Raw genomic sequence first — 15,195 nt, forward strand, 5'->3', positions numbered from 1 at the left:
TTAAGTCTAAATATCCTTCCAATTTTTATAGCCCAAATATCCCTATGAGGCTAGAAGATTTGGACTCAAGTCCAAATCTCCCTGTGAGGCAAAGACATTTGGACTCAAGTCCAAATCTCCCTGTGAGGCAAACAGATTTGGACTCAAGTCCAAATCTCCTTCCAATGACTTTAAATTTTTACTTAAGTTGAAATATCCCCATCTTCTTTCAGTTTATATAGATTTGGATTCCCTTCAATTAGAGATTTCGACTCAAGTCCAAATATCCATTCAATGTCTATAGATCTGGACTTCAATCCAAATCTCTTGAATATTTGGACCTCAATCCAAATCTCTTAAATATTTGGACTTGAGTCCAAATCTCTTAGCATTGTAGGAAGATCTAGGATCTAACTCCTACAGGTCAATGTGCACATACTTCTTGCTAATGAGAATATAATTATGTATGTAGTTAGTGTCTTACTATCTTTTATTGATATTGACATGCCTCAAACATGACTAAGAGGACATCTGACTCAACACAAGCAAGAATCCAATTTTATGATGGAGTTACTCGATGATAGTTCTTGGGATTGGTACTTGGATTTTCATAATAAAGATGAAAAACGAATGCAGAACATCCAACTTTTTGTGCTTAAGCGTAACACTGAAACCTACAAACTTGAAGGGTCTATGATTGGATTACAAGAAGGATCCATTGGAGAGCAGGTGTACCATGTGTCCGTGTGGATGTAGATAAATACAAGGCTTTTTTGCTTCATCCTAGTAATTATGATGACACACAAATGAAGGCAGATAACACCTATATAGTATGATAACATTAGGATGATGGAATGTGGATGATGATGGTGAGAAAGCTCCAATCCAGCAAATAATTGATTCTTATGCTAAAGTGAAGGCAACGCTCAAGCCCAATGCTCATTTAAGAGATTCACCCAACCCAACAAAGAAAGGACAGATAGGAGGACAGGAAATATATTCCAGTGCCAAAGGAGGTGGTGTTGCAAGAGGATCTGGGTCAAGCACATCCATGCCAATTACTATTTCTAACACTGTGTTGTCTATCAACTTTGATCAAACAAAGAAAAAACTATCTTCTAAGAGTAGTGTCGATAGATCAGGCTTGGTAGAGTATGAGAAATACTACTTCATGGGATCAAAAGCAAAATTCCACATCCCTATGGTTAATTGTTTCCAAGAACCTACACAATATGTATATAGAAGGCTAAACATAGAGCATGTGAAGAAGCTAGCTTTGGATTTTGGCATCAATTCTAGATCTTGTTTCTACCTATTTTTGCCTAGAGAGAGAAAATATTCTAGAGAGATAATATTCAGATTTTAAATATTTTTAGATAAAAAAATACCTCATCTTATTAAAATAAGCTCCCCTGAAACAGAAGTTCAAAAAGATTTCCAGAAGGTGCATTAGAAATTAAGTAGAGGCATTATCCTGGGGGTGAAGATTTTTTTGAAATTTTAAATTAAGGGTCTTATGGACCAATAAGATTCATCCAAATGTAGGGAGGAGATAAATGAAGAAATAAAAGAAAAATACCCTAAAAATGAGTAAATACTCACATAAGATGAAGAGTTGACTAAGGACAAGGTTGATAGTTAAAAAAGGGAGATATTTAGAAGTAATGATGCATTTTTGACACCTCTGCATGGGGGAATTACCTCATGAAGGAGGCGCCTATTTCACATGCTTGAATGAGTTTTAAACTCCCAAATAATGAGATATTTTCATCTCTCCTCTCTCTTGTTTCAACTAGATCCAAAAAGTAAGCAAAACTGACCTAAAATGGTCAAAAATTGACCAAACTGATCTGGAAAATTCTAGAATCAGCTTGCTTGGTTAGAGGCTCACTTTTTCTTATAAATAGAAGCCCTCCCTTTTGTTGAAACTTAATAGTGTTTTTGCACTGTTATCCTGCCTCTCCCAAGTGCCAAAAACAGTGAATTTTACTCATATAGTTCATTAGTTTTTGACCTTCCCTCTTCCAAAAGATTGGTGGCCACTCTTGTCTTAAACAAGAGTTGAACCCTCAAACCATCAAGCCAAAGGAAAGCTCTCAAATTCATTAGTAAGTTGGTGATTCTTCTCTTTTCCATTTATTTTATGGTTTTTATGGTTTTTTATGCTTTTTGTCTTCTCTAAAATTGCAAGTGATGTTATGTCTCATTACAAAAGGCATTCCCCTCTCTTCTCTAATAAATCCAACCATTCTTTATCATCCTAGGTGAATGATTAATGAATAAACTAAAGTTTTTCATAATGTTTCTCTTAAATAAGTAGAAAAATGTTACTTTAGAATGATGTAAATACTCTTGATGCATTTCTAATTAATTTTAGAGACCTAAAATTGAAAAATGGTCAGCCATATAAAGGAGGTTATGGCAAAATTTTTCAAAAATTTGAAAATAAGTATTATCTTTCATTATTCTAAAAGAGTAATCCTTATGAATTCTATATTCTAAAGTGTCATTTTCATGTATAGAAGTATGCATAAAAGATTATTATTTTATTGTAAAAGTGTTACTTTTATCATATTTGATTTTCATGCATAAAGGTATGCATAAAAGATTATTATTTTATTGTAAAAGTGTTACTTTTATCATATTTGATTTTCATGCATAGAGGTATGTATAAAAGATTATTATTTTATTGTAAAAGTGTTACTTTTATCATATTTGATTTTCATGCATAGAGATATGCATAAAAGATTATTATTTTATTGTAAAAGTGTTACTTTTATCATATTTGATTTTCATGCATAGAGGTATGCATAAAATATTATTATTATTTTATTTATAAAAGTGTTACTTTTATCATATTTGATTTTCATGCATAGAGGTATGCATAAAAGATTATTATTTTATTGTAAAAGTGTTACTTTTATCATATTTGATTTTTATGCATAGAAGTATGTATAAAAGATTATTATTTTTATTATAAAAGAGTTACTTTTATCATATTTGATTTTCATGCATAGAGGTATGCATAAAAGATTATTATTTTATTGTAAAAGTGTTACTTTTATCATATTTGATTTTCATGCATAGAGGTATGCATAAAAGATTATTATTTTATTGTAAAAGTGTTACTTTTATCATATTTGATTTTCATGCATTATAATACAAGTATGCAAAAAAGATTATTTTTTTAATTATAAAAGTGTTACTTTTATCATATTTGATTTTTATGCATAAAAGATTATTTTTATTATAAAAGTGTTACTTTCATCATAAATGATTTTATGCATAATCATATGCATAAAAGATATTTTTTATATTAAAGGAGTGATTTTCATCATAAATGATTGTATGCATAAACATATGCATAAAGGATATTTTTTATTATTAAAAGTGTGATTTTCATAAATAGGATGCATAAGAGAAATTCTTTTATTCTAAAAGTGTAATGCCTACTAAATTGGATTTATGCATGGAAAGATACATAAAGAAATCTATTTTTAGTTCAAAAGAGTTATTTTCGTCAATTTTGATTTTACGCATAGGAAGATGCATAAAAGATTTATTTTTAATTCAAAAGTATCATTCTCATTTAAAATGAATTTATGCATAGGAAGATGCATAAAAGATTGATTTTTATTTCGAAAGTGTTAGTCTCCTTAAAATGGAATTTATGCATAAATAAATGCGTAAAGAAATCTTATATCAAAAATAAGAATTCTCTTGTATTCTATAAATAGATATGAGAATGTGAAACGAATCAAATAGATGAAAATGAACGAGGAATAGATGGAGATGTAGGTATGTGAAAGAATGGATGTAGTTATATGTATGTGAAAGAAATGATGTAGATGTGGAATGTGTATATGGATGTATGGATGAGAATGTGTATGTGAATGTGGATGTATGTGAATGTGAATGTGGATGTGTGAATGTGGATATGGAATGTGGATATGGATGTATGTGAATGTGAATAAGGATGTGGAATGTGGATATGGATGTATGGATGTGAATGTGGATGTATGTGAATGTGAATGTGGATGTGTGAATGGGGATAAGGATGTAGATATGGAATGTGAATGTGGATGTATGTGAATGTGGATGTATGTGAATATGAATGAGGATGTGTGAATGGGGATATGGATGTAGATGTTGAATGTGGATGTGGGTGTATGTGAATGTGAATGAGGATGTGGAATTTGGATATGGATGTATGGATGTGAATGTGAATGTGGATGTATGAATGTGGATTTGGATGTGGATGTATGAATGTAGATGTGAAAATGGATGTATGAATGTAGATGTGAATGTGGATGTATGAATGTAGATGTGAATGTGGATGTGTGTGTGGAATAATGAATGCAAATATGAATGTGAATGGATATGAAGTCGATATGAGCAAATGGATGAGATGAGATGTCATGTGAATCAGAATGTGAATGAATAATATAAGATCTGAACGAATGAGATATAATGAGAAATGGATGTGAGGAGACGTAATGTAAATTAAGAAAGATAAGAATGGATGTTATGTGAAGTGAATGAATCCGATGTGATGGGATAGAAAATGATGTATCTGGTCAAGAATGGATACACATATGAATTGGAATTGGATTAAATAATATGGATTAATGTGGAATAATGTGGAAAGACGAGAGTTCAATATAGAAACTATATTTGTGACCTGTTTGTAAATGACTGTTTTATGTCAAGAATGCTGGGGAAGCATTTTGACCATCTTGTGATTAAGGTCGTGGAGACCTACCTGATAAAGTTGCAACTGCTATGGAGAGTCAATGGAGGACGTCTGGCATAGCAAGGTCGGCCGAGGTCTTGACCAGCCTCGGTTTGATTTAAATGGTGAGCTTCCGGTACGGTGGATGAGGAACCAAGGAAGCGGCCTATGAGTGAAGTGCTAGGTGACCTGCGAAGGATCCTAGAGGGTGCTGACCATATGGTGCTCGGGCTCTGGGTCGCCGAAGATACCCACATGTGCATCATGGAAGATATTGGAACAAGGAGTAAGAGTTGTTTTCTGAAACCAGGCATGGATCTGGTTGATTGACCTTGCTGGTCCTCAAAACGGATGAGTCCCTGGCTCTTTTATATGGATCTGTTGGTTGATCTTGCTGATCTTCAATGGAGATTCCATCTTGTTTTTTATAAGTGATTATATTGCCGAGTATTATGAGCTAGGAACTATTGAAAAGGCTCCTGAGTGAACAGGTGGTGAGCGTTCTGGTTGTTGCCAATGATCCCATAGATACTCTGATGAAGGAATGATTGGAAATTAAGATTCAACCGGATATTTTGGAGGATTGTGATCAGAGATACTATGGTTTCATTAAATGATTATTTTAAAGATGACTGAATCTGTGAAAAAGGCAATTTCATATTGGGTGTGTAAGTGGTGTGTCTAGTTTTATGTTTGCATGAACATCCGGCTAGGGGGCCTGTGGAAAGACTGACTCGCTAAGCGATATCCGTAAAAGGAATGGGCATGTCAACTCGCAACAAGACTGGGGTAGAGAGCCAAGTAAACGTGTAGATAGAAAGAAAGGCAAGAAAGGAGACAGAAAGAAAGAGAGGGATCTCGAGCACCATCCATTAGCACGCAAACCACTGGGGAAGGAAAAAAAAACCTAACCAAATTCCTAATTGGATCCCATCAGTACAGTGGTTGGGCGGTTGGCTAGCCCATGGGACTGGACAGTGGATGGGGTTAGGCTGGACTGATGGATCCATAAATCGTGACTCAATTTTTGTTTAGTTCGATAGATGAAGTAAATCCCGGACAAAAATTGTTCTATGGAAAAGAATCAACGGCTGTGCCTCTCAATGAGGGAAAAAGCGTTGATCTCTATGATCCGAGTACAGTCTTTTTCCCTGATCTGACTATGGGACTTATGGGTTCAGTCTGATGAGCTCAGTTAGTTAAGGCTTTTGACTACGTTAGGGAAAAGTTATCCTGGTGGAATCGCCCGTGCTTTCCGGGCAAGGGAAGTTTTTTTCGAGTTCGGTTTGGAAGAATTGAGGAATTAGTCACCTGTCCGGATATCCGTGGGCGAGTCCCCGAGTGTGGGACCCTGCCCCGCACAAGATGTGCTACTTCTGCTGCTAGCACCCCGAAACCGTTGCGCAGTGGGGATTGGGATCTCACATCTCCAGCTTCTTGTGTAGATCTTATGCCCTTTCATAAAGTTGATGGCAAATGCATACTCTTAGAGAATATAGTCAGGAAAAAGATAGAGACATATCAGTATTGGATATTTTCTGTTCAACATTCTTTCTTTGTTGCAAAGGTGTTTATCAGTAACCTAGATCCAGCCATGGATGAATGAAAAAAGTTACTCATTAGGGGGCATTTGAACATAAAAAGGGCCCTGTAAGGATCCCTAATCTTAAGGAATTAAGACTATTTTTTTGAGGCTTAAGGAGATAAAGCTCATAAAGAAGCCTACTTTTGAGCCTAGAAGTAGGGGATCTCTCTACTTTTCAAACTAGGATTCTCTTTCTAGATATTCTACTTTTGAGACTAAAAGTAGGGGATCTCTCTACTTTTTGAACTAGGATTCTCTTTCTAGCTATTAAAGCCCCTATTAGCATCATCATTCTCGTTGTACGTAGGGAGTCCCAAAAATTAGTAAAAATATTTTTTTCTTCATTTCAAGGATATTTTATATTAAAACTTACCTCTGATATCCAATATACGAAAAAGTTACTTTTCAATCTTATTTACTTCACTTTAATAGCCATATTTGAAATTCCTCCCAAATTCTATATTGTCAATCATTAATAGGCTTTTCACCAAAAATCCACATCGAAACCGTTTCTTTCACTCATTACCACCACGTCTCCTCTTTGTCCTACCTGCCACTAACCTCTACAATGAGACTCTCTCTCTTTCTCTTTCTTTCTTTCCAAGTGAGATCTCCTCTTCTATTCTCTCTCTCTCTCTCTCTCTCTCTCTCTCTCTCTCTCTCTCTCTCTCTCTCTCTCTCTCTCTCTCTCTTTCCCAAGCTCCTCTATCCCATTGTGTTTATAGTAGCAGGATAGCCATCATGATTTCCATTTTCCATTGCAAATACAGTAGGATATAGCCTTGAGTCATTATCTTATCTCTGCTCCTAAACTGCCAAAATAGTCTTTTCCATTTTTTGAATGGCACTTGAGAAACAATAAACATTTTAGAGGCAACAAGAGTGCAGAAGGTGGACTTGCATGTTTGCATACTGAATGAATATGCACCAAACAAAAAAGAACATCTGAATGCACAAGAGAAGCATGCACGAAGACAAAAGGGTCGTGGACTAATGTGGATCTTTGGGTTGATGGATATTTATATCCTTATGATCCTTCTTCACGTTGTCCTCCAACTTTTACTAATCTTCCTTCATTTATTTAGTATGTTGGAGAGGGTGAGAATGGACTGCTTGGGTATTGCAAAAGGTTATGCATGAGTGATGCATTGAGAGTCCAGATTCTCCAATCACAAATACAAAGCTTACAAAGTACTTTGATTAGTGTGCAACAAGCACTCCAAGATGCACAAAATCAGTTTATGGAGTTGCAAAAACAAGAAAAAAAGAAAGATGCCAAAGTTATGAAGTTACAAGACACAATCTCTTGCATGAAGAATACCCCAGCTGGAGTAAGAGAGCGAAAGAGGACAATCAATAATATACAAACACTAGCAATTGGTGGTGGTGCTCACAAATAAAGAATCCATGCAGCAAGGTTTGTTTTCTATACTTTATCTATTATTGTTGTTGTAATAAAATTTAATTTTCTAATTGTGGTTATAAGATTCCCTAATTGTGGATATTGTAAGTAATCTTCATTGGTTTGTGATAGGAACTATTTGAAAGAAGCATGTGGTGATAATGGTCCTCAAGATTTTGGAGTAATATTATGTAGCTATGTGAGCAAGCATGACATTCTTTCGAGACCCTTGATACAAAAAGATACGTCAAGTACTAGCAAATGAAATAATGGATGATATTACCAATCTTTTAAGCATTGAGGAGGTTCAGAATGCACGCGATGAAGTGGGCATTAGCACAAAAGGATATAAGGCCCTCCATCAATTACTAAAAGATATACTCTGCAAACAAGGTATCACACGGAATATTTTCCCATTCCCCAAAATTATAAGATTCGCAAAGAGGACATGCAATGATGATGTAAAAAGAAAAATTGGAGAATACTATCAATGATACATTAACCATTGGAGCTTGGGGGAAAAAGTGAGGCACAAATGGTAAGATTATGTATTACATAGTAAACATGTAGAGTTTCTTTATATTACTAAACATTCTAAAATGATAATTACATGGGGTGATACGAACAGTATGCATTACATAGTAAACATGTAGAGTTTAAGGTTATTCCTAAACATTCTAAAATCATTATCAATAGTAGTTGCTAACTTCATCTAACATCTTTCACAGTAAAAATATAGAGCTTCATTGTATATCATTCTAAAATGATATTCATTCTTGTTTTCTTTCACATCATATATTGTTACTTATCATTCTAAAATAATATTCATCTTGTTTTCTTTCACATCAAATATTGTATGCTCATGGTGGATACTTCATGAATGAGTATAGTTCTCTTGACATGTGGAGCACCCAAGGAATAGAAAAATTCCACTATCGAGCTAGAGGAGTATACTTTAAAAACACTAGATATGGAGGAGGAAAGACTTGTATAAATTATGTCAAAGACATGTTTAATTGGTTTTATAGGTATACTTTTAGGCAAAAACTATCTATGGAAAGAATCGTACAAATTACCTCCAAGAAATTATCTCAAAGAGATGTTTTATTGGTTTTATAGGTATACTTTTGGATGAAAACTATCTATGAAAAGGGCTCGTACAAGTGATTTAGCAAAGGCAGCACAAGAAAACAAGCAACGATTAGATCACAAATTGGAAATAGTATCATGAAATTTTGTATACCAAAAACAAAATAGAATATACCAACATTTTGATGAAAGTTGTAAGCATTTTTGCTTAATGCCAACGCACAATTAAAACTTAATCGCATCATTTCATTACCAAAAACAAAATAGAATATACCAACATTTTGATGAAAGTTGTAAGCATTTTTGCTTAATGCCGACTCACAATTAAAACTTAATCGCATCATTTCATTACATAAATGAGATTTCATTACATAAACGAGATATAGAATAAGATGTTTACAAGAAAACTAACTTCTCTCAAGTATACCTTTGGTAGCCTCACAACCATCTACTATAATTACAAGGCAATAATCCCCCCTAAAATTACAAAGTTTTTGTATATGTGAGAGAAGGATATAATTCATGCCATTTATAAAAAATGAGGGCAACCCCTGCAGGGATGATAAAATCTGATTTCAAGTGATCTTCATACACAAATGAGAATCCCTCATCAATAATAGTGGTTGTGTTGAACTCTGCCACATCAAACCCTGTGCTTAAAATCTTGTCCTCTTCATGTTGGACCACGTCCATAACTTCATGTTGGACCACGTCCATAACTTCCTCATCTTAAGATCCAATACCTATGACAAATGCTGGTTTGGAAATCTTTTGACCTTCTCCTTTGGGTTCCTCATGATCCTTTGTATAGTCCTCTTTGCATGAAGAAGTAGATAAGAAACAAACCCAAAGTAGTGCTCAAACAATTTACACTTTCTTTTGTGAACAGGGCATATGTCTAGACAAATCTTTATCCTCTTATCCTATGAATAACTATCCCACCTATTGGAAAGGCTTTTCTTTTCAGACGCGGAGAGGACAAAGCTCGACATATAAACATATTGCAATGGGAGATGACACGTGCAAGGCTGACTTTATCAACCTGTATGGCAAAGATGACATGTGTAGGGCTTATGTGGGTAGAAATGTACAAGAATTAGCCATGTGTAGGGCTGATGTCATTGCGGTAATTATGACGCCGATGTTTGTATAAAGGTAAAAGTTTTCATTTTTTTTCCAAAAGTCTCTTTCGCGCATAATTCTGCTTCTTCGTCTCAGCAATAGCTAGAAATGTTGCAAATTATCAACCCCGCCTTCCATTCACCAAGCGAATAGTAGAATCTTGTGCCATCCAATTGGCCTCTTTGCGCCTTGGGTAGAAAGAAACTTTCCATTCACTGAGCAAAGAGCAGATTCCTATGCTATCCGATTGGACGTGGGAAGATAATTTCCATCCATCGAGTGAAGAGCAAATTCCTATGCTATCCGATTTGCCTTGTTGCACCGTGACCAACCAATGGTAGATTCGCCTGTTGACCGAGCGAAGTCTCCACTGTGGCATCTGAATCTCTTCATTGAGCCATAAACAAGGTTTTTTCCTCCCCGTTTACATGTATGGTGTGCATGAAGTAGACACAAAGGATGGTTTATAATGATCCATCACTTCCAAAGGAACAAGAAGAGCAAAAGCCAAAGGAACCTCAAGTTTCTAAACTTGAAGAACCTCAAACATAAAAAAATGTTGATGTTAAAATAGAGGATAAGGTGAAAGAAATGAAGATAAAACCAAAGGAAGGAACCAATGTTTCCAAGGCTCTCCAAAGGCAAAGGAAATTGTTTATTGAGATACGGAAAGCACAGTCAACAAATCAACAAACTTTCTTATGAAAGGGATAATGACACCAATGTTTGTATAAAGGGTCCATTTATGAGAGTAATAAGGGATATTTCTTATAGTATCAAAGGGAAAGTCTATTATACAAATGGCAAACTGGTGCAGTGTCCGCTGCAGTCTCTTGGTACGCCTTATTTTTGGTGGTGGAGCATGTGGGCGAATGCGATTAATATTATACTTAACAATGCAATTACACCAAAAGATCTTGAATCGCTACATCCAACGAGTGAAATAGGTGAAGCCTCTACATCAAAGAAGGAAAGAATGCCTATGCATTCACCTTTTAGGCATTTTATCTTTAAGCAAGGAACCCCTGAGAAGGTTGGCAAAAAGGGTACTCCGAAGAAGAAGCTCCAATTCATAAGCAAGAAGGCTTCTACATAAGAGACCCAAGCAAAGGATGTGGATGCAGGGCCAGAGACAGAGAATCCGGAGGGCATGGAACCCTAGCAGCCCTAGCCTATAGATGTTTATTGGTACATTTCATTTTGTAAAGATTCTTCTCGATAAGAGCTTTTTTCTCATATCTTTATTTTTTAAAATATCCAAAATTCTTATTGAACCCCTCATTATTCTAGCAATTTAGGACAGCTTTAAAAACAATTTACAAAAAAATTGAGAGAGAGAGAGAGAGAGAGAGAGAGAGAGAGAGAGAGAGAGAGAGAGAGCAAAGTATAATATGAGTACACACATAAATTGAAATGTCGGAAGATATTTTCCATTAAAGTAACATTGAGATTCAAATTGTTTTGAGCCCAAGTCCTCAATATTAAAATGCCTAATCATCTTTCTGAGTAGGCTTTTCTTTAGTTTGCTTGTTTTGGGTCTTTTGAAGGATCGTTAAAATGCATGGCTTTGGCTTCAGCTCTATCAGTTTTTCTGCATCTTCAAGGTTTGTGTGCACGACAGATTTATCATTTGTATCCCCAACAGAGGAATACATTGAGTCATCTTTTGAGACTGGAGGGGGCGTAGCAACCTTGCTAGGAGTATCCTTATGTCGCAAGAAGAAATCACATCCATGGGAGGCTGGCTTTTGTATGAGCTATGAGTAAGAAATAATGTCACAACTTTCATATGTAGGATGTCTTTATATATTGCTGAGAACCATGTTCTACATCCCTATGTGCCATAAAACCACCCTAGTTTTGAACAACTCTCATCTCCAATCCTATGTGCCATAAAACCATTTTCCCAGCCTACAATGAATTGACCATTCTTAAAGAATTTCTATAATCCAAGAAAATATATTAAAGCACACATTGCACTTTTGATTGGTAAATCATAAAAGATTTTACAAAAATGATTTGAAAAGGAAGCTTGGAAGGTATTTTTCTAGAGAAGTTCATTAACTCATCGATATACCCTCAGCCTCCCAATCAGTATCTACCAAGGCCATCGGCTCCAAGCAGTTATGAATCTTCCTATTATTCACCTTGAATTGTGCCTTGCTAATATTCTCACCTCCTACGATTTGAAGGTACTCCCTAACATTTAGGTACTCCCTAACATTTAGGAGGCTCCAATGTCTACTTGCACTTACAACTTCCACCACACCACTTGGCAACTGAACACAAATGTCAAGGTAAAACAACCTGTTCATCTGCCTGCATTGGTGGACCCAATAACTTTTCTTTTTGATCCACCGCTCATAATAAAAGCATATGTATAACGTGGAACGAGCTTTGAGATACCGAAATGAAACACTAGAGTCTAGTATATTACACTTGAATGTGTAATTTTTATGCACCCCCTCTACAATACTCCAGTGCCCTCGAAGCAAGGCAACCATGTCATCACCTAGTACTTTCTTGCACACAAACATGGTAGATGTTTGTGAGAAGGTAAATTGATTAAACATCTTAGCAAAAAGATGTATTGGGTGTACCCAACTAAGACCCACAGATCGAGAGGGCTTTGCAAATTTTAAAGACCCTTGTATATTACAAAGCATCTCTGATTTCATGACCACCATTACAGTCCAAACATGTGGGATTGGCCATTCAATAGAAGAGAGGGGGGGATATGTTATCATCTGTAACTTACCAAAACCATCGTCATGCCTTGGAACCACATAGAAGTGCCAGCAAAAGAAATCTTTTTCCTTGAGAAGTTCTGCACTGTTTCTACAAGAAAACATTGCTTCATTGATATCTCCATGTAATGCTTGAAATGTTTCACTAAGACTCTGCGTAATGGCTTATCCTCTACCAAGTTTGAGGAAAAAATGTCTACAAACAAGAAATAAGATGACTTAGAAAGAAATAAACTTCTCGCAGTCACGAAATCATATGTTCCTTTCAAACTCATGATATTTACAGTTGCATGGAAACTTAGTTTGTTGGCGAAGATGGATATCTCGTGTTGTGTAAATGTGTTGTACCATGGCCACTAGTTCTCCATTCCTCGCCTTTTTGAAACCCTATAAATGACCTTTCCAAAGAAGCTCCATCACATCTGGCCGTCGAACAACTCAATGGGGACCAATTGTAGTAGGCGGCATGAAAACCCAAGCACCCTTGTGAAATGCCTCTCTCACCCAAGCACCATCATCGCCCCTCTTATTGTACAGTGAGATCTCCTCAATCTCTTCTTTATTCTTCTTTGTGGTTCAGCCATATCAATTGTGAAGCTATAGTAGGAAGATTAGGGTTAGGCAAATGAGATAAAGAAAGAAAACGTGAAGATGCTATGCAGATTAGTATTTCGGGCTTGATGGTTTCATTAGGGTTGGGCAAATGAGATAGAGATGGAAGAGGAAGGGAGAAAGAGTTTAATTTGGACCCTCAAGAGGGAAAGCGAACTTGAAAATGAAATTTTTGACTACAATGAAATTTGAGATGGGTTTTTGGGGGGAAAAATGAGTTTTGGGGAGATCGCAAAAATTTCAAAATTTTAAGGATTTCTTGAGCCACGAAAATGGTGGGACCATACCTACCCTAAACCCCTTACTTGCCTATATAGATATTCTAAAACAAGTAAGAGATCAATGGATAGCTTTTGAAAGACCACCAAGAGCACAACAAGGCTTGGCAAAGGGGAGTCCACAAACAATGAGCATATTGGTATGTATTTCACTACGTTTTTTTAACTCAAGTTTAAGAATCCCCTTCTGCCCTATAAACAAAACATTCTTTTGCATTTCTGTTGACCATATCCCAACATGAAATCTCATAAACAATTCATTTTAAAATTCCATGCATCTTGGACGAAGAACAATCCATTGATTGCCACAACGTAGGCTTGTGAATTTATTTGATCCCATGAAGCAACGCTGCAAAATTAATCCATTCAGGTCCAAGATAATTGCCATCTTTGGTTTAGTTTTGATCGATGCAAGATCTCTCATTTTGTCTTACGGCGGAGAAGTTAACAAGACATGATCCGTCTCACACAGATATAATTTTCCTATTACAAAGATTTTGAGAATGTTAATACAAACTAAATACATGTACTAAATATAATAAAGGTGATCTCTCTTTATTGAATAGTATGATATATAAACCCATTACAAAACTTCATTTGATATAATAATTGCACATAATTTCTCAAACTTATATGGATTGACATGCACACCTTGCTTAATAAACGGATTAAAGACAAAGCAATAGCATTTGACTTGAAGTATTGATTTGTATTCTACTACAACAAATTCACATACAAGCCCATTGCTCTCCTCAAAAAAATTTACGAAGTACATATCTCTAGGTATAAAGAAGAGATTTAGATTTGAAAAATGTGTTTCAATAAGCAAAACAACTATGTTTCAAAGCACCTAAAACTAGAAAGAAATTTGGACTTGAGTCCAAAACTATAGGTGTTAACGTATCAAGGGAGATTTAAACTTCAGTCCAAAATCTCTTTTGAAGAGATTTGGACTCAAGTCCAAATCTCTTTGAATTGAAAGAAGATTTGGACCCAATTGCAAATCTTTAGATATTATGGGTCGTTAATGCCTTGTTGTGTAATCTATCCAAATACATATGGATTGACTAACACTTCCCTAACAACACCATACACCTAGTTTTTATACCAACATCTATAATTAAACAACACTAGTCATGTGAGTTATTAGAAACACTAAAATGACAAAACTTCTAAATATTAAAATTTATATATTGAATGTCAACTATGTTATGAAATTGCAAGCGCTACACAAAACATTATCAAATAATAACATCTACAAAAAACATGTTTCAAGGAATTAGACGATAATTAAGATGTAATTAGTGAGTAATTAACTAATAGCTTAATGTAGGCATGGATAATCAAAAACTAGCAAATTCTCATTAGGCCAATGCCTCAATTTATAGAGTTAACATCCAAGCATCAAATCCCACTAATTTCTCCTTGATTCACTCCACCTCTTTTGCTTGATTCACTCCACCTCTTTTGCTTGATTCTCTCCACCTCTCCCAGAATATCTCCACACTTCCTAAATCTTCTCATGCTACCCTTTATTCTCTCCCAGTGATTCTTCTCACCTTTTCACAGGTTCTCTCACATTTACACATTCTCTTTTACAGCCTCTTGCCAAGGGCTTGTTCCCGAACACACTTTGTATATTTCAACAC

The sequence above is a fragment of the Cibotium barometz genome, chromosome 23, assembly GCF_041138505.1.
Source record: "Cibotium barometz isolate CiBa-2024 chromosome 23, ASM4113850v1, whole genome shotgun sequence".
NCBI lineage: Eukaryota > Viridiplantae > Streptophyta > Polypodiopsida > Cyatheales > Cibotiaceae > Cibotium > Cibotium barometz.